At 32.5% G+C, this 20,733-nt stretch overlaps 1 non-coding gene across 1 annotated transcript; it reads left to right on the top strand.

The window, feature by feature from the left end:
* The first annotated feature begins 15,646 nt into the window (after positions 1 to 15,646).
* Positions 15,647 to 15,720, top strand: TRNAS-UGA (transfer RNA serine (anticodon UGA)). The gene has a single exon. It is a non-coding gene; the product is annotated as a tRNA-Ser (tRNA).
* The last annotated feature ends 5,013 nt before the right edge of the window (positions 15,721 to 20,733 follow it).

Below are 20,733 nucleotides of genomic sequence, written 5' to 3'. Positions count from 1 at the left end.
ATTTATCAATATCGGGATTAATGCTTTTACCAATTTTCTAATCGAAATCATTTTACATTCCGTCATTTTTATCACTCTCATTTATATATATTTTTAAAATTCACGAATTACGAATAACCTGACAATATTTGAAAATCCCCTACTACCACCACAGTAAGCTGAAAATGTTGTTTATGTTGTGATGGAGGACTTGAACACACTACGCCTAGGTGGGACTCAAACGCGATGTCAACTCAGCCACCGACCGATCAGGTCAAATATTAATTTTGTTTATTTTCAAAATTGGTTACCATTTGTATATTTGCATTCCAATAAAACTTTTTTTAATATTTGGGTTAAGGGAGATGAATTTTCATAAACTCATAGATACTTACAATATTACAATCATTTTACAATGAGACTTATCACAAATTAAAAAAATATCAAGTTTTGTTACATTGCATTTATTGTGCTGCATCCTATCCACTAACATAATCCAAGCGTCGTTAGTGGCCACAGATTATTTTACCCGTAAAAATAATAAATAAATCTACTGGTAAACCGCACGAGTTGGCAACCCTATAAATCTTGGAAGGAGAACCCAAGGAGGGCGAGGGAGAGCTAGATACAATCGATACTCTTCTGCCACGTCCAATTAGGGTTTTCACATTCGGGTCATTTTCAATTAATCGCTATGTCTTTCGGTTTGAAGGAAGCGTAATTCGATTATTGAAACGGTAAAGAGGGTGCTTGAAGTATGATTTACGATTGGAATGGAAGGAAATTACATTCGCATTATCATGATTCAGTTGGGTGACTCGAAATCCAATCCTAAAAGTCTGTAGAGAAAGTACCTACTCAGCTGAAAGATAATTATTTTCAATATATATTATTTTACAGATCTGATTTAATTAGGTACTACCTTTATATAGTCATTTTCTCTTCGTGTTAAATAACATGTAGCGGTAGGCAGTGTCAGCTCATGACTTTTGAGTGTACTAGATTGATAATATTAAAAAAAGCATTATTGACGTTGTTGTAGCCAAAAACGTTTTTTTTAAATGGATTTTTTCAGGTTATGGGTACACCGCACTGCCAAGCCAAAATTTCTTGAAAATGTTAATACACAAAACTGAATTTTCTAAAAAAAAAGTTTTGAATTAACCAAACAAACATGTTCAATAATGTCGAATATATCACATTATCTATCACACTCAAAAGTTACGAGTCGCCGCTAGTGGTAGGTACTGGTGAATACTTGGTGGATATTTTTAACTCTAGAACGAGCTTTGTCAAATACAACTAAAATGTGTATTTTTATTTAAACGAATTCAAGTTATATCTATTTTTCATTTACCAGGATTTAATCCCGTAGATTTTTTGCCCCGGAGTCAAGGATCTTACCACTCTTTTAGCAAGTTATCGGCGGTTGTGTTTCATTTGTAGATCTTCGATGTTTATTGATATAAAATAGGTTAAAATTGAGATATCTGACGATATATCTATCATTTGCATGCTAAAACATTTCAAACAAGAGATCTGAATAGTACAGATATATATTAATATTATGCGTGAGATGATTAGAGGGACGTTTAATTGTTTTGAACATGTAGATTAGATGGACAGGGAAATGAGAGTTGCAGTTAGAGATAGAACGAAAAACTGAACCAAGTACTTAGCCCGGTTATACCAAGAATCTGAATAACAGAACAGCAGAAAATTTGCTATATTTATCATTATTTAAAATCATTAACATACATTTAGACAGTTCTGACCTGGTTAGTATGATTAATTTTCCTCGTGCCCAATAAATACATTCTCCATTTTATGTAGTTGCTTCTTGCATTAATAACATATACAATTCTTCCAGACGTTCACTGAGATTGCATCGTGTGGGAAATGAATTTTGCTAAGAAATATTTTTTATTTTAATAATAATAATATTTGGAGGATTTATATAGAGCCGTTTTGTGCAAAATCATCTCTAGGTTGTACAAGTATATTTAGTACATGTCTACAGTGATCATTCTTATTACTTACGACAGTCAAACTATTATCAACTTATGGTTAAAAGATTTTATCCACCGGTTCGTCGGTCACTAATACAAAACTAAACTTTATTTTTATTTTTTTATAGCCGGTAACCCGGTCGTTTACTGACATAAATGGTTATATACAAATCATGTGCGCTACCCGACTCACTAGACAATATCTGTTCTGAGCCGGGTAGCAGTATCATTACATATATTTTGTAAACAAATCAGGGTATTAATAAAAAATACAAAAGAATACATAAAATAATCTAAATATAAAATATTACATACATATATAAAAATAATTGAACAATCTTTAGTGTGAGAGTTCTTATTGAGATGGAGTATCCCATAGAAACTTATCATATGCATAGGGTAAATTTGTGTTTAAAATTAAAAAAGTACTTTTATTTACAATGCATTTGAATGCACATATTTTATTATCATTATTATTAATTTATATTTTGTTCAGGCAGATAATATACAGGACCATACTTAGCTGGAAGGTCAATTGAGACTAACACTGTTTATTGTTTATTAGAGAAACTTATGAATGTCTTATGAACTACTCTGTACTAAAATTTGGACTTCATAACTATGTGACATAACCCACGATAAACTGCATTTTTGTCCATTTTAGCTTCTATAACATTTAAAGGGAACTATTGAACATTTTAAAACGTTTATTATAAATTTTGTTTTGGGTTCCCAATAAAATTTTCTTAGGAAGTCTAAAATTATGTAATGTTATGTACATGAAGATATGCAATAATCCGGCATCATTTTGCTATGGTTATTATTATTATAAGATTATTACTACTCATTATGTCTTTATAATTTTTAATATCTATGTTAAAGCCAAATAGGCTTAGAAATAAATAATAAATCTAACGGTGTAGGAATGTGGATGAAACAAATGCATAAAATGTCTGTTTTGTAATTTAATTATTATTTCGGAACAACGTTTGAATTTCATTGATATAACTAGATATAACCATATTCATATTCAATTGGGAGACGGTTATGGATACCGTCCCCCCGGCAACCATTTATTGGATTCCTAACACCCCTACCATAGGTCACCCCAAGTGGTTTGCTACGTTTGGTGACCTAGCAGGGGAGCCCGGCTAATGAGGTAAGGTTTATCCGGGCCGGATTGTCCACTCATCGGTAGAGACTGGTTGAGGGAGACTTTTTGACCTGTCCAGCTGGATTCTCTCGACCCATCGCCTTGCACCTCAGTGGAGACATATATGAGGGTTCTCACCCACCCCTCATATATGTTTCCTCCCAAAGTTTCCTGTTCTTCCTTAGCTAATATAAAAAAATATAAATCTGTTAATTCCAACTGTTAGTTAAATCATGATAATTAGATTTAGTGTATTTCTTATTGTAACACCCTATTTATAAATAATAACGTTACTTATTTGTACAAAGATAAAAGAAAAATAAATGCCCAATAATCCCATCTTATTTTCAGAAGATGGTTACCATTTAAATTTGGGTACAAATCAAAGGCCTCAAAGTAGGCACGTTAACTCCGTCCCACGCAACTAAGCCGACAACACAATGAAGAAAAGAATTTTATTTTATCAAATAAAACCGGCCTCGTTTTCTGGGATTGCGCACATCTTACCGAATATCGCATTACGAAAAAATATACCACACACGAAGACAATATTATTTTCATCTAATTATTGTCTCTTCACAAAATGGATGTGACAAAATTGAACGTATGACGATATTAGTTGATTGCGTTTGGCAATAAATATTGAACTTTATTACGATTTTTATTGATAATATTGGGCAATGAAATATCAAATTCCAGTTATATTCCTACACGTTATAAAATCAATGTTAATACAGTGGGGGCAGCCTTTTATTTGGGCAAATCGGTTAGAAACATGAAAAATTGAACCATACGAAATGAACTAATTTATAAAATTCTTTCCTACGGTTACTAGGTGAGTGTAATGTTTGGTAATAAGTTGGGTTTTCAAGCGATAGATGGCACCAGTCATAAAGCTTACTTCAGAGTCCGACAGATGTCGCTTGAGTGTAGCAATTGCCTGTGGGATATTATTGCCAGAAAGATTCAAGCTTCTAGAAACAGAGAATTACCAACCCTCGGGTAATGAAGAGTGTAGCTAAATCCAGACTTATTTATTGTAACGTAAATAAACGCAATTATAGTAAAGAACCTTTTACTTTATCAAAGATTTCCCAACACAGAAATCTGCAAGTAAATCAGAGATATAACAGTAAGTATCGACAATAACACTCTATAACGTTAGTGTTTCAACATACTATTTATTACATGTCTCTAATTTATAAAAAATAGCAATGAGAATAATACTTTTAGATTTACACGATGACATTTATACATGAAATAATAAATAACCTAAAAATACTTTTCAACGAAAATCAGGCTACCAAAGAGGACAAATCCAATAAACAAATTGGTTTACAATACAAAATAATACAATATTATAATGCGCTGCCAGAAACCATAAAGTCTTCACCAATTGATATATTCAAGCTGGATTGTAGGAACCATATTAATCAAAAGATAATGTATTTATTATTTATTAATACATTTTTTGTTACACACATATAAAAAAATAAATTTTATATTATGTACAAAAAAAGAAAGAACTATAATTTTTTATATCTTATTTGTGGATATAAGATTAAAAAAATAAATTATACAATTAAACAAAAAATATAGTACAACAGTATGTATATATGTATGGGTTGTTGCATTACTCCTGATGGCGTATAAGCTTCTAAACGGTTTAGTATCAATACCAGACATTCCGGCTAAAATAGGATTTTATATCCAGGATAATTTTGCGCGAGGCCGCCAACACAGGCTTTTGATTCTTCCTAGGTGCAGAACTAACTTACCAATGGTGATGCCCTTGGGAAGAATCACTAGGTTAATTAACTGACTCGCAGGAAATATGGATATTTTCCACATGTCCTACAACGTATTTAAACGTGAAATATTATTATTCAATACTTAACATTGTAAACCTAAATTTGAACCTTTTTTCTTTGTCCCACTTGTAAATTTATTTGTTATTCACTTTTTTGTAAATTTTAATTATCGATATTGCAATATTCTTGTTTATACTGTTTTTGCAAATAAACAATAAATAATTAATAAATATCAAAAAATCCCACATAGGCATTGCCAGTTCGTGGGTATACTTATGTTTAATTATGCGGTTAAGATTATAAATTATAACATTATGTTTTAAAATATTTATAAAACAAATAATTCCGTATTTACAAAATTATAAATAAATAAAAAAAAACAAGTTAATTAAAAATTAAGAATTTTATATAAGACGATATATTTTTTACATGTAATAATCTGTTTAATAATAAATTAGGGATTTTAAAACTAGGATATACAAATAGCTGAAACAAATAAATATATAAATCTCTGCAATTGTCACTTACAGCATTTTATTCGAAGGAATCATTTTACTCCGTAAAAAAATACGTGGGTATTTTTTTGGGTACGCCGGCGTCACATATTAAGCTCATCGAGAAAAAATATCGGAGTAAATGAAAGAAGAAATCCATTATGTAATTTGGTGGAAGGCTCTAATTACGAATCGTGTATTACATCGTACCTGTGGAGCAGACACTTTAAAAGCATGCAATGAATGCGAGACTTACCTGCAGTTGTTGCACTGTACTAGAAATGAGTAGGTTCTGCGTTTTGCCGCAAGCCTCCTAGGAGTGCTTCCATTTAAAAGAACTCGAGTTCTAGTAATGGGTCACGGTTCCGTCAACCGTCTCGGACCAGGACTCGTACCAGTGAGGGTTCTGGTGCGGGTTTGGACTGTGAATGTGGTGATACGCGGGTGCCGGGAAGCCACGCTGCCGAGCGCTGGGTACATAAGAAGAGGCATTCGGGTCCGAGGCCTGGGAGTAGTTGATTTGAAAAAGGAGTAGTGGAATCTGCTTCCCGCAAAGGACTCGGGTTCAAGAACTCATCCCGGCTGAACCCACACGCCGCTACTGGGTACACATGATTGTAATAGATTTTAAGACCCTGAATTTTTTTTTTTTCTTAATTTTTTTTTATAAACAAAGTGATAGCAAATAGTACATGTTGATATAAGTTAGTAAGAACATCAGTTTATAAAAATGTATCAGTACAAAGTAAATGTACTGTTAGGAAGCTTTGTAGATGCACGCACAGATGGCAGTGCATAGAGCTTGCGTGGAAGTCCGCAAGATGAAGCCAGTGGCCAGTAGTCGCCAGGGCCAGTGTGAAGGCTCTCAGAGAATCTCACTGGCTTAGATTCCAATTAGCAAGCTTCTATTAATAGTTCGGTCGAATATCGAGTCACCATTATAATACGTGGAGTATTAATAAATCCCTGATTAATATAAAAAACCATCAATTATTATTAAACTCCTTCCAAGACGAGTTGGAGACCTGTTTGTGCGAACACAACATGTACCAACCGTCCATGTTATTTTCAAATGATCTGCATAAGAGAAAGTACATAATATTTGTTTCAAGCTATTTATTTAATATCTCCCTAGTTGAGAATAACTCGTGTTAAGGAAGGAAGTACAAATTGTGTTGAATAGTACTTAAAAAAGAAACTGACTTACAATCGGCATTTAACGGAATCCTTTCAACTCTTAAAAAAATAAAACAACGCTGAATTTCAATTTGATGACTATGTCACCCGTGAATATTGATAGCCAATTTCTCTTGAAATGCTGTGACTTGTGCGCCTGAAAACTTCAGTCGTGGTCGTCGCCTCGACTTGTTCAAGATACTAAATGGCAGAACAGATATTCTAGCATAGAACTCTTATGTTATTCTAGCATTCTAGATTGTCGTGGGTAGAATGGTGCTAATTAATTAAATTTCTAAAACAGAAAACATATTTCATTATTTTTGTAACCGTATTTTTATCTTCACAAAAGTTATAAACGATAATAAAAAAATCATTTACTGTGTATTAATGGATGTTTACTCTATCTTATAGTAATTTAAGTAAAAAAAAATAAAGAATGAAAATAATTGTTCCGGAATAGGCGAGATCTTGCTTTAAGCTGTCCGTATAAAAAACATCAAAAGATCAGACTAGATTAAGTTGGTATCCATGAAAGAATATTGTGAAATTTGGACAGCATAAAATCTAGAAAAACCGTATCGAAGCTTTTGGATGCTTTGACTCAAGCGAGAAAGCTTTTGTTGTTCGTGTTTTTTAAAGGAAGGACTTATATAGATCAAGCGTCTTTCGATATCGCAGGGAGCCGGAAAGAAATATGCTGATACCATTTAGAAAATATTTAGTATTGTGTTGAAGGAACTTAAATGAAATCAGCCATCCACAGAACATACAGATGGAAGTTTGTATTACTTAAACGCAAATTACCCAACCTCCACATACATTCTTCCTCAAATAAATAGATATTACCACTTTGAGTATTTGGCTTAGAAATAGTGTGACGATCAAAAGAATGTGACGAGTAAAAGAGTGTGACGAGTAAAACTGTGTGAAGAGTATAACAGTGTGACGAGTAAAACGGTGTGATGAGTAAAACAGTGTGACGATTAAAAAGTGTACGAGTAAAACAGTGTGACGAGTAAAACGGTGTGATGAGTAAAACAGTGTGACGATTAAAAAGTGTACGAGTAAAACAGTGTTATGAGTAAAACAGTGTGACGAGTAAAACAGTGTGACGATTACAATAGTGTGACGAGTAAAATAGGGTGACGGGTAAAACAGTGGGACGAGTAAAACAGAGTGACGAGTAAAAAAATGTGACGATAACTTTTTAACTCGTCACGCTATTGCTGATCTAAATACTCAAAGTGGTCGTACAGACTCGTTTCCTCTTATTTCGAAGGTCAAGTGTGCAAAATTCATCAACTTCGTAATAAAACTGTAGATTTTTTTTTAAATGTCCAGTTTCCTGATTTAGTAAATTCGCAATAATATCGGAACACGTGTTCATGCATCTACGTTCTCCTACTTAATACATAATGACGAAATGCGAAAATGTTTAAAAACAATTTTTATGAACGCGTGTTCGGACATCGTGACAATTCCCTGGTATTAGACTACTAGTTTGTTAGGAAACCTATCAATTCATTCGTAAAGGGCCTTCAATCCCGTTTTTAACCGGATATCAAATAATTCGAAGAGATTCATAGTAAATTAGCCTTTTTTTGTATCATGAAGATTTATATATGTAGACTAGTTGTTAAAAACAAAAGATCTCCATTCAAATGTAGATTATCAAATGGAAAAGGTTTCTCTTTAGCGATTTTGAAGTATTTGTGAATTGAAGGAGATTAATTACCTCATTCAAAATATTAATCACGCTCGACAATGTGGTTACACTAATAAGGATAAATACTTTCGAAGTCCCATATCAATTTTCTTGGTTCCATATCAAGTTTTGTCTAAAAAACTAGTTGCGTCCAGTCACCACTAAACACTTGTGGCTTTTTTATAATCTACAGTGAGATTGCTCGGGGTTTTTTTGGAAGCACACAACACAATATAGCAGCAAAAACTGGTATTCAAGCAAGTCAAAACTCACAAAGAACAGTTGGTATGTCAATAATCAATCACTTCTACCACATTCCAACTACTTCTGGATGTTAATGGATGAGTAATTATCCAACTAATCAAAATCAATGACTGATTATAATACTCACGATACAGAGATTGGACCTATGATGGAAGAACTATTTATAATAGAGGAAGAAAACACCGCATTTGATTTGAGTGTATTTACCCTGAACCAGTGTACACTGTACAGTAGTCCAAATGTTGGGTAACGTTTTGCAGTTGTAGAAATTGGGTAGGAAATAGATGATACAAGGAAGGAAGTGGTTAACTAGTTGATCTGAATGAACATTAAGACAAATTAAGAATAATAGTTACGTCATTAAAATCTTCAAACAAAGAAAGAGTAATTTTTAAATTATAAATCGCAGAATTATAAAAAGGATATATTATTATATATTTCTACGGCTTCTGTAGTCTACGGGTAAGGCTCTCTACTAGCAAGCCGAAGTTTGCGCATTTAAATTCCAGCGTGCGCAAGTAAATTTTATTTTATGAATTTATTACATTTTATTCATTTAAGACACGTCCCAGAGTGAAAAAATATTCTCATTTTCACCCTGCTGTAAGACCACCATGCAGAATTGAAAGGTGCTTTAAATTGCTTTAGTAGTGTTTGGTGTCCTTATCTAAATAGCCAGATATTCCCCCCACCTTCCTGTTCCCCATCTCCTTCCCATCCCCTCCACCTTCAGCCTCTCAACATAACCCAATTGGGAGTGACATGTGCTCCAAGCGGTTGGATGCAGATGGAACTCTTGTGCGGTATTTACATAAAAATAAAATTATCACTTTCGCGTTGAGAAATATTGAGTATAAATATTATAATACGTATGCATCAAGTGTGAAATTCTGACAAAAATTTCTGATACCTATAGAAAACAAAGGTGCATATCAATCGATAATTAAGACATTTATTAAATAGTCACGGAAGAGGTCATTGACCTCTTACTTCTTACACGACTCGTATGATAACGAAAAATACAGAAGATACTAGAACGATGACGTCACGTACGGCCTCTCTCTAGGACAAGTATATCGCATTTAGAATGATAATATTATCAAACAGAACCGTGTTTTAGAAGGCATTAAAAAACCTGTTGACCACAAGAATGTGTTGATAACAAGAACACGTCAAACGCGTGTCCAACAATTTTACACGCGTTTGGCATGTCCTCGATCGTGCACTGGTGCCAAAGGGATCGATGAAGCTTACGAATTAAATGCACACATATTGGCTAACAGCATTCGTAGCTACATAATTTTTTTCGTAAAAATTAATAAGGGGAACAATTATTTTATAAGCAATAATTATTAGCCTGAAACACTCATCCACATTGAAAAATCTCCTGATAAAAGATACATGACGCCAACGGGACTTGAACCCGTGTCCTTTCGACAACTTCACCAAAAAATGTAGACAATTTGTCTCGACGCCATCTAGTGAGAGAGTTAGCACTTTCAATGCCTTTCTCATATAAAAATAAAGTTGGTTGTTTCAGGTGAAAAAAAGAAAGAAAAAAAAATGAAAAAAGAAAAAAAATGTAACAAGCAGTAATTGTTGAATGAAACAATAGTATATATTGAATTATTTCGTGGATAAGAGAAAAGCCGCCATAGCTCAGTGGTCAGACCTGTCGACCGGAATCGAACGGACACGGGTTCAAGTCCCGTTGGCGTCATGTATCTTTTATCAGGAGATTTTTCAATGTGGATGAGTGTTTCAGGCTAATAATTATTGCTTATAAAATAATTGTTACCCTTTGTGCTACGCATAAAAAATCTTGTCTTAAACATTAGTTTACCAAAAAAATAATAATTAATAAGGGGAATTTTGGCACGGATGTCAAAAACAGTTAAGTGCAGGTGTGTGATATTCCCACTGCATCCGACACTTCTAAAATCAAAGCAAGTCAGTTGTCGGCTGCTTTGTAGGCAAAAGCAGTTAAGTGATGAAAAATGAGGTGTTATAAAGGTACGAGGATGCCGTGAGCTCCGGGGTCAGGAGGCAATGGTAGTTAACACATAAACGGTTTTGGACGACCTCCGTGATTCATGGCACCTTCTGCCGGAATATGCGGCAGATTTAATCTGTTACGAGTGTGGAATGATAATGCGATATTAAATTATACGTGAAATATCACGTGAAGTGGTTAAGTTACTGTTTTATCGGTACTCGTTAAATGCACATCGATTACTAGGTTATTGCTACTTATATATTGAGTACGTGTTACCTCGGGAATAGAGGATAACGTAGTACAGGGTTTTCCAATAAGAGATGTTATTTTAAATAGCCCGCTATTTCGGTAGATGTTACTTTTGAAGCTGTCATTTTTTGACATTTGACAAGTAGAAACTTTGCCATTAATAAAAATGGAACGATACACGCTTCAACAAGGCATTGAAATTATTAAAATTTACTTGAGTGAATCAAATGCAAATCATCTTGAGTGATGAGGCCCATTTCCACCTTGGTGGCCTCGTCAACAAGCAAAATTGTCGCATCTGGGGCACGGAGAATCCAAGAGTTATTGTTGAAAAGCCTCTCTATCCTCAACGTGTGACTCTTTGGCGCGGTTTATGGTCCGGCGGAGTCATTGGACCTTACTTTTTTGAAAATGAGGCTGGAGCAACAGTTACCGTGAATGGATTGCGCTTTCAAGAGATGATTAATATTTTTTTATGGCCGGAATTGGATGGTATTGATCTGGACAACGTTTACTTTCAACCATTGATCTTTTACGATTTAATATCAAAATAACACCTCTTATTGGAAAACACTGTATTTATGTGTTAAATCTGGGCGAGAGAATCCTAGTTTTGAAGACATCTAGATGCTCAAAAAGAGGAGATGGATATTTAAAATAGTAATATTGCTTACTTGTAACTGATAGCAGAATTAAACGAAGATGGTAGATACTCACCTGAAACAATAAAATGCAATACATTAGACATCATCATTTAACTACATAGGTACAATTTACTATTCTAGTAAAAATATTGCTAAAATTGTTAGTGTAATTATAGTGGATTTTTAAAAATAATAGGTAATGAGTGCCATCTTTTTGAGAGAGAAAAGGAAACTAAACCTTTGAGAAATCTTACCCCAGATCGTATACCTACGAAAAGGTATCGATAATTGTTCTGCAACTTAGTATGATTCATATCAAAAGACAAATTTTGCAATCTTAAAACAAATTTGCATATAGGTAGTGAAAAGAAAAAAAAAACTATCTATTACCTATCCTGAAAGACCTCTACCAGGTCATAATTTACTAACACCAAGCAGCAAATACAACAGATACTTATAGTTCCTTTCTCGAATGACATATGTGGTAGCGCAGCAGTCATTACTCAAGGCTTTGACAAATGATCTGGGCGATTCTTGATCCAAGATTAAGGCAGTTAATTGGCCTTGGTTAAGGCCAGAACTTCTACAATGCTGCATTTCCATATCAGCATGGACATTGACAAAATCCCAATTTCTCCAATATGTTGGAAAAGGAATTTAAAATACGACCTTTATTAGTATGGTTGGTGATTATCCAATCATTCCGTATAAATTTGCTTCACCGATGATCCGATTACTTTCGATTCACATTGTTCTTACACATCATCACATATACAGCATTCAGTCTACTTGCATCATTCCTCTGCCAGTTCCATGTCTTACTGCCATACATCAGGGTAGGTACTACCACTCCATTGTGGACTGTTAACAATTGTTAGCGCCGACTGTGTTCAGTCCTTCATTCTGTCAGCCTTCCCATCTTTCGTAAACAAACTTTCAAAATGTTCGTTAAATGATAAAATATCACCTTCAATCATTAGGTATACGATCTGAGTACATTTATTAGGTCACCACCTTGTTGGTTTACCTCCAGAGATCTCGCTTATTCTCGGCATGCGTCTCCACAGGGAGGCGCTAAACGATTCTCGGCAGTTGAAGGATTTCAACCGGTAGCGGATTCAGGACCTTATCTTCCACGTCTTCCCGCGTTTAAATGGAACAGATCGCGAAAGGAATTCGACTGAGTGTTTCAATTAATCCGAGAAATAAAGCTCTTGAACAGATGAACAGTCTAATTGTTATTATTTTTAATACTTAGACACGTATAAACAAACAATGATCACGAAACGATACCTTATTTTTACAACATGCTTCACGCTTGTGCCGCGAAATTTCAGAGGGTTAATGTTAATTTATTTATTTATATACGCTCTTGGGACCATTAAATAAAACATTAGTTATTACATTAGTGTATTAAAATTTAAAGAATAATAGTAGTTTAATTTTTTTTAATTACTTAAAGAGTAAAACCTCAAATTGTAATATTTTATTTACGAAGACAATATTAGTGATTTAAACGTAAATTTGTAATTTCAAATTAAATTAATGTTTTTTTAATTACTTAAAGAGTAAAGCCTCAAATTGTAATATTTTATATACGAAGACAATATTAGTGATTTTAAACGTAATTTTGCAAATTTCGTAAAAAACGTCGCATCTTGGACTTGAACCCAGAACTTTATCTTTATTCCCATTTACATAAATGAGATATGCAATGCTATTTATCCATATTGGTTAGTACAAAACAAAGAGCAAACAATAAGATATGAAGAATAAGATGGTAATAAAATAAATAAAGGCCTCAGCACGGGTAAGCCACCCAGTGAGGCCAACATTACGGGATAACTATGATATGTAAAATATTGTACCAAAATAAATAAAATATAAAAAAATCCACGTAATAACTATAGAATAACGAATACTTGATTCTGTGCCTCCGACAAATAAAAACACCAGAAAAGGTACAGACACCGACTACAGTAAATAGAAAAAAATCCACATTGAAAATGAAAAAAGTGTAGGTTCATTAAAAAAATATTGTTCATTTTTCTACTCAATAAGCAAAATACTGAACGCGAATAATATTGTTATGATATCATATACATAATGTATTTAAAAAATATATTTATTTGAATTATTTCTAGTTCAGTAAGTGAAAATTTAATTTCCTTTTATCTGGAATAAAAAAACAAAAACATAAAAAGGTAGTGTCAGATTATAATATATTATTCAAACAATATGTTATAAAATTTCTGATTTAAATTTTAATATGAAATGAATGAAAATATCAACGGAACTGAATTTATTTCCAATATTTGATAACCTAAGAAATATCTTATAAATGTGAATAAAATGTAAATAAAACAAGAATACAACACAACAAAAAAAAACACATTCATACTACATAATATTATTTTGTTAAATTAATGCAAAACCGAGCCAGACGAAAATATCACACCAATATGATGAAACATGTTGTTTAATATGCTGTAGGTATCTGTGTTTCTTTAAATGCTACTTAATTCAGATGTCGATAAATTGTTGCTCTATTTTAAATACAGACATCAATCGCTTGCGTTCATTAATTATAATGTTTTTTTTTATATTTGTTGGGAACACGTGTTCCAACATCGTCAAGGCCTGCAATCCCGTTTTTAACCGGATTACCAATAATTTGAACAGATTTAAAAAAAATTAACAATACCTACTCAATTTTCTATGTGTAATTTCAACACCTAGAAGCCCGATGAAAAATATTTTCATATATATGAAGCTATGCTTAGTTTTGTATTGAATGTGTTTTTTTGTTTTACCTACTAATTTTATGTTCGTCGATTGAATTAGTTCGTGTTTGCAAAACAACGGAAAGATAGGATAACGATCAACCTGCCAAGCAGTCGAAGGTAAATAAACGTACATAATTTTTATAATGTCTCTTTCCTTGGGCTAATGAGACAAAAATACATTTTCGTAGATTTTCATGAACGCCAAGAACTGCATTTTTTGTCGCACTGATTTAGTTAAATAAGAAAGAAGATAAAGGTTGTAGGGTAATTGGCAATTCGCTTCTAGTCACTAAACATACATGAACGAACGAACAGGGTCGCGCCAAGCCTAATGATCATGCTTGTTCAAATATAACTATGCGCTCTCAATTTAAAACTTTAGCCTGCTGTGGGTCCACTGCAACGGCAATTCCTTGTAATATTTCGTTACTTGCACTATCGTAGGTATAACAATCCTTTCGATTAACACTTTTAGTTAGTAAGTTAAAAAAAATATCCGTTATTTTGTAAGATAATCTGTTTTCATTAAAAGTAATTATTTGAAATTCGTTCGACAGAAAATAGGTATTTATGTTTCTTTAAATGCTACTTAATTCAGATGTCGAGAAATTGTTGCTATATTTTAAATACCTCATGCGTGTTTTATGAAATATTTTGACAGCAATCGCTTACGTCTATTAATATAATCGTTTTTTTAATATTTGTTTTAATACGTGTTCCAACATCGTCGAGGCCTGAAATCCCGTTTTTAACCGGATTAACAATAATTTGAAGAGATTTAAAAAAAATAACAATACTTACTCATTTTTCTCAGTGTAATTTTAACACCTAAAGGCCCGATGAAAAATATTTTTAAGTGAATTTTTTTTTTAAGTTTATCTCTGAGACTATACCTACCTATGTTGAAATATGTTAATTTATATGTGCCTAACAAGTATACTCATGGAAGATCCCATGCACTTTTTATGCTCTGAAAGCGAGGATTTCTTATTTTTTAATGATAAACTAATGTTTATTAGACAAGGTTTTATGCATAGCACAAAGGATAACAAATAATTATAAGCAATAATTAGTCGCCCGAAATATTATTATTATTATTGCTTATAATTATTTGTTATCCTTTATGCTATGCATAATACCTTATCTTATTAACATTAGTTTATCATTTAAAATTAATAATATTTGACAAGTCAAAAATATTTCACCAATAAATGAAGATATCATATGTCTCGACGCCATCTATAGAGAAATTTAGCACTAACAAAGCCTTTCCTACAAAAGTAAAGTTGGTTGTTTACAGGTGGAAAAAATATAATAAGCAGTAATTGTTGATTGATGTAGTAGTACGTATTGAATCATTTGGAGGGTTGGAAATAAGCCGACATAGCTCAGTGGATACAGAGCACCTGACTTGACATCAGAAGACACGAGTTCAATTCCCGTTGGCGGCATTTAATTTTACTCTGGAGATATTTTCAATTTGTATTAATATTTCGGACGACTAATTATAGTTTATAATTATTTGCGAGGATTTCTGCCTATTAGAAAGCGCCAATCAACAGAGCAACTGTTTAATGATTCTGCATTGACCATCAACATTTTCAACGTTACTTACAGAAATTTTAACTAACTTAATAGTAAAACTGTAATAATATAACTAAATAGTATAACTTAGATGTACCTCAAAATCATAAACAAACTTCTCCGTGATATATAGGTGTTTAACAATTTTACGCAGAACATAAAAATAAATAAATTATCCAACAGCATAATGCGGTGTTTCAATTTTGAGCGCCTAAAGTGTTTATTATAGAGCTGTAGTGAATCAACTGAAATCTGAGAAAACACAGTCTCCGAAGTTGGCGTGAAACGTTTGTTAGAGAGTGCTATACCTATGTCTGCGATTCAACCTAGTGTTGTTAGGTATTAATAAAAGTTTGAAGAGAATGTTTCCAATTTCCAGAACGATTAATCTCCTGAAGTATTGACAAGACTGGTCGCCAAGATCTTTAGATTCAACCCTTCCAGCATTAAGTTTATCTGCTATTGTCTTAACCCTTACCACTCCTTTGTCGAGTGTGGCTCGACATTATATTTCTTACACCAACTCCTATGTCGAGTCATACTACGCAACATCATCGTTACATAGTAACGCAATTTCGAAAAATAATTTAAATTATCAAATGTATTTTTTTTCTTTTAAACACTTTATATCTCATTCTGAATATTCCAAATACGCAAAATACATATATCTCGTCAAGTTTCGCCTTTTAGATAATTTTTAAAATCATATTATTTTTAACCTTGTAAATGCACTGCGCAGTTATTTGGTTGCGACGCATGTAAGTAGGTAGGTACTCTAATTGTAACAATTAGAAATCAATAAACGAACGAATGACCCAAATTTAACACTAATTAATAAAGTACGGAAAATAATTTACTCACCACTTCTTAGTATTTTCACAAAACCCAAGCAGTATAATGCACCCAAATAATTCATAAAAATAAAGTCATTAGTAAATAATTAAGAACCCATTACCATTTACTGAGGGGAAAACATAGATTGGTTTAACCAACAATAGATCATGTCATCGGTGTAACCAGTAATAAATCAATGTATGCACCTTCAAAATTTACATTTGAAATAGTATAAAAACGTCGTCTCAATGTGGACTAACCACAGTTTGAAAATGGCCTTGTAAGCCGAAACAGCTGTCACAATAATAAAAAACTAAAACACTTGCAGAACTTAATAATAATATTATCAAATTTAATCTAAATTAAATTTATAAAAAAATTAAATGGAGTTCTACGAATTAAACACAAAAACAATAAATAAAAAAAAATAAAAAAAAAAATAGGTAGGTACTTGCCTGTCTACCTGCGTAACAATAGGAAGCGCTGAGGGATTTCTCCCAACACATAACAAAGGATTCTTATACCTATTCACTTGTTATAACATAATATTTTGTTCTGTTTGTGTATTTACATTTGTTTTTACTGTTTTTAGTAGCAATTATTTCGTGGCCGAGAAAGCACTGAAAAAGTTTAAGTGAATAAGGGCATATTAAGTTGTTAATTTTATATATTTCTATGTTTTTTGTACTCTATGTAAAGAAAGAGTAATAAAAATTACATATTTTAAAAATTTTTGTTTAACTTTTTATTGAGGCCACTTTTTATCCCTTTTTTGTAAATTAAATAAGGAGTTGGTAGTAGGTAATTAAAAATAAAATTAGGAGTGCAAAAAGTTAAAGGACGCGTCTACGCCAACACAACTCCGTAACAACAAAATAACAATAATTCTCGAGCAGCAATACAACTTGATATTATTTGTGTAAATGTAAGATATTTCAGAAAAGTTTTTGAAAATGTTTCATTTGTAGTCAAAGGAAAGAAAATATAAATAGGTTTGTAAATCTTTAATGCCTTATTTTATGAAAATATTTTAATTGTTTAGCTCATGTAGATCGAATGAACAAAGAAAGAAGTGTAAGGAGAATAGTAAAATAAATCGAAGACGCCCGAGGAAGGCGTTTCACGATCAAGTGAATCAAATATTAGATTTGGGCCATGTCAAGAGTCAGAATAATAGAAGAGTATGTATGAATGTGAATGAGGCAAGGAGTGTGTGTCTAGACTGAGTTGTTTGGCGGTTCGTCTTCTCTGTCTACCCCTGCAGGGAAACGGCGTGATGGTTAGGTAGTTAGTTAGTTAATTTGGCGAAATACTACGTAGTAATGCAGAATCAGGTGTTTTTGGTTAGAAAATTTGATCGCTTAGAAATATTTTAGATGCTTTAATTAAAATTACTGCAAGCAAAACACATAATAAATAATCAACCATTATTTTGATCTTAAATATTTTTATAAGCCCAGAAAAAACTAAACAAACTGTTTTAAGTTCAAAATGGTTATGGTTTTATTGTATAATGTAGCAAAATTAAGTTATTTAGAAAATAATCGTATAACTTTTAAATATTTGTGCCTTATTGTACAAAATAAAATAAAATACCCTTTTTGTGGATGTTTTTTTCCTGCATAAATCAATACGGGAGATATATGTTAATTGATAAACCTTATCGCCATCTACATAAGGAGTGTTATTGTTAGTGGCCTAATTCCAACTGTTTTTTAGCAAAACTGCGCGAGATTTCCATCTGGCGAAGCCAGTGGAAAGAAGCGACCATTGGGAATGTTGAGGCTTAAAAAATGTAAGAGGGGAATGAAAACAGGAAGATCATGGTTGACATACTCATGGGTAACGCCATTTCGGACAGCTTTGTTTCAGCAAGCGAATTATTCATTTATCTTATGCGTGAGATATATATATATATTTATTAATACAGTGGAACATTTACCAAAGATGTAAAGTTAAAGACTAAGACTACTTGTTAAAGACATTATAAAATAATATAATAATAATAATAAATTCTTTATTCCAGGATGTGGGGAGATTAGTGCAATCCCACACATCCCATAGAGGATATAAGTACAGATAGTATTTACATATAGTAAAATAAATAAAAACAGATTAAAAAAATTAAAAATTAAATTAAAATGAGGTATTTTATTTTAGCCTTCTTGTAACTAAATTCCGTGCGGTTGAACATATCTACTATTTCTGAGAAAGTATTGCCAACTGCATAGCGAGTATCTAAATGACTCAGGCTTGATAATGTTGTTGCAATTAAAAATAATTTTCAATCGAGTATTTATAGTTGGTACATGGAAGGTAATTAGGCTAACCAAAATAGGGCTGTCTATAATACCATAAAAAATTGAAAAAATAAATGAGAGTTGTAGTAATTTATGGTTTCTACAGGTAGACGGAGTTTATAGTTTATCTTAAAAATTTAATTATCTGGAATTGAACCTGCACCTTCTGATGTCCGGTCAGGTGCTCTGGACCACTTGAGCTACGTCGGCTTATTCCCGACCCGCCAAATAATTCAATATGTACAAGTACATCAATCGACGATTACTGCTTATTGTATTTTTTCACCTGTAAACAACCAAATTTATTTTTGTAGGAAAGGCTTTGTTACATTTGAATTATTTGGCGGGTTGGGAATAGGCCGACGTAGCTCAGTAGTATAAGGCATTTTTTGAGAGATTTTTAGAATATTTCAAACAAGTCTTTTTTTATTAAATATTTTCACCATTTCGCTTAATTGTTAACGTTTTTCAATATTAGTGCGCTCCCTCTAACATTCGTATTTAAATATCTCCCTTTCAAACTATCTATGAACGCTTACTACCGGGCCTTAATGCAAAGTTTTAACCTTGTCGTACCTACGTTTAAACGGTTTAAAATACATTTCTCTAACCGAAATGGTATTCATACATGTTATTACCTTCACTAAAATATAAAGCGTAATTTATCTTGTATAAATCTTTGCAGACCGTTCCCGCAATATGTTTCAGGTCTTTAACACTCGGATAACGACCAGAAAGACGACAGCCAAAACCTTTTATTCACGATTTGTTTCTTTTTATATCCGTTTTTTAACGTTTGCATTTAAAGCAGATAAAACACTAGAATGTCATAAATATCGAATTGAGTTGTAAACAAGGATATAAAAAAGGTGGATTACTTTAGTTATGAATTTATCCTTGCCAGAAACTAATGGATGGTATACCTAATTGGAGTATATTGTGAGGCTGAAGGAAGTGGGAATGAAAGGAGTTGAGAAAAAGGAAGGTAGAACAAGTATACTATACACATGAATCAACTTACATAACATAAAATTATTAAATTAAATTTAATAATAGTATATTTAAACTTATTCTTAAAAACTTGAAGATAAATATTTAAATTGTAACGAGACCTAGATAATATAATTTAACAGAACCATATCCCTTGTCATGCTATGCTGGGTCAACACGTCAGTTCAGCCATGTGCATTAAATAGCAGGTCGTAGTGTCAAAGATATCAGTAGTTGTTCGGTATGAACAATTTATAGCATTCCAGGAAGAATAAGCTGTTAATGAAATAGTTTATCATTTTAAATGCTGTTTCTGAAAGGTCCCCAACCCTCATAGATAAGAGAGCTTTTGTAGCGCGCCTCACAGACAAAATCCATGTAATGCATCATTTGCTAGTACTCACGATGCATTCTCATGCAAAGAACTTATAAACTTGTTTTTGTAAATTTGATCCAGTTATTCCATATTTGTTGGTGGTGTGGGGCTCAAACTGCAGAAACGTATTCTAGTTTTGTCGTAAAATTCATTTAAACATCCATGTCATTGCTTCGGTTTTTGGAAAATTATTTATTTTACAAACATAATATGAAAGTAGCATTTTCCAAAGAATCGTACCTCCTCGGTTATAAACTTGTTTTGAATTACTTAATATGAAAATTGAAGCTATATCCCGTGCCATCGAATAAAATCGCAATAAAGTTTGTTTTATGGTAGGTATATATTTTATCGAAGCAATCAAATCACAATGGCTTCGA

The sequence above is a fragment of the Hesperophylax consimilis genome, chromosome 21 (genome assembly GCF_061612785.1).
Source record: "Hesperophylax consimilis isolate HC1 chromosome 21, BYU_Hcon_1.0, whole genome shotgun sequence".
Lineage (NCBI taxonomy): Eukaryota > Metazoa > Arthropoda > Insecta > Trichoptera > Limnephilidae > Hesperophylax > Hesperophylax consimilis.
This window is presented reverse-complemented; position numbering and strand designations above follow the sequence as displayed.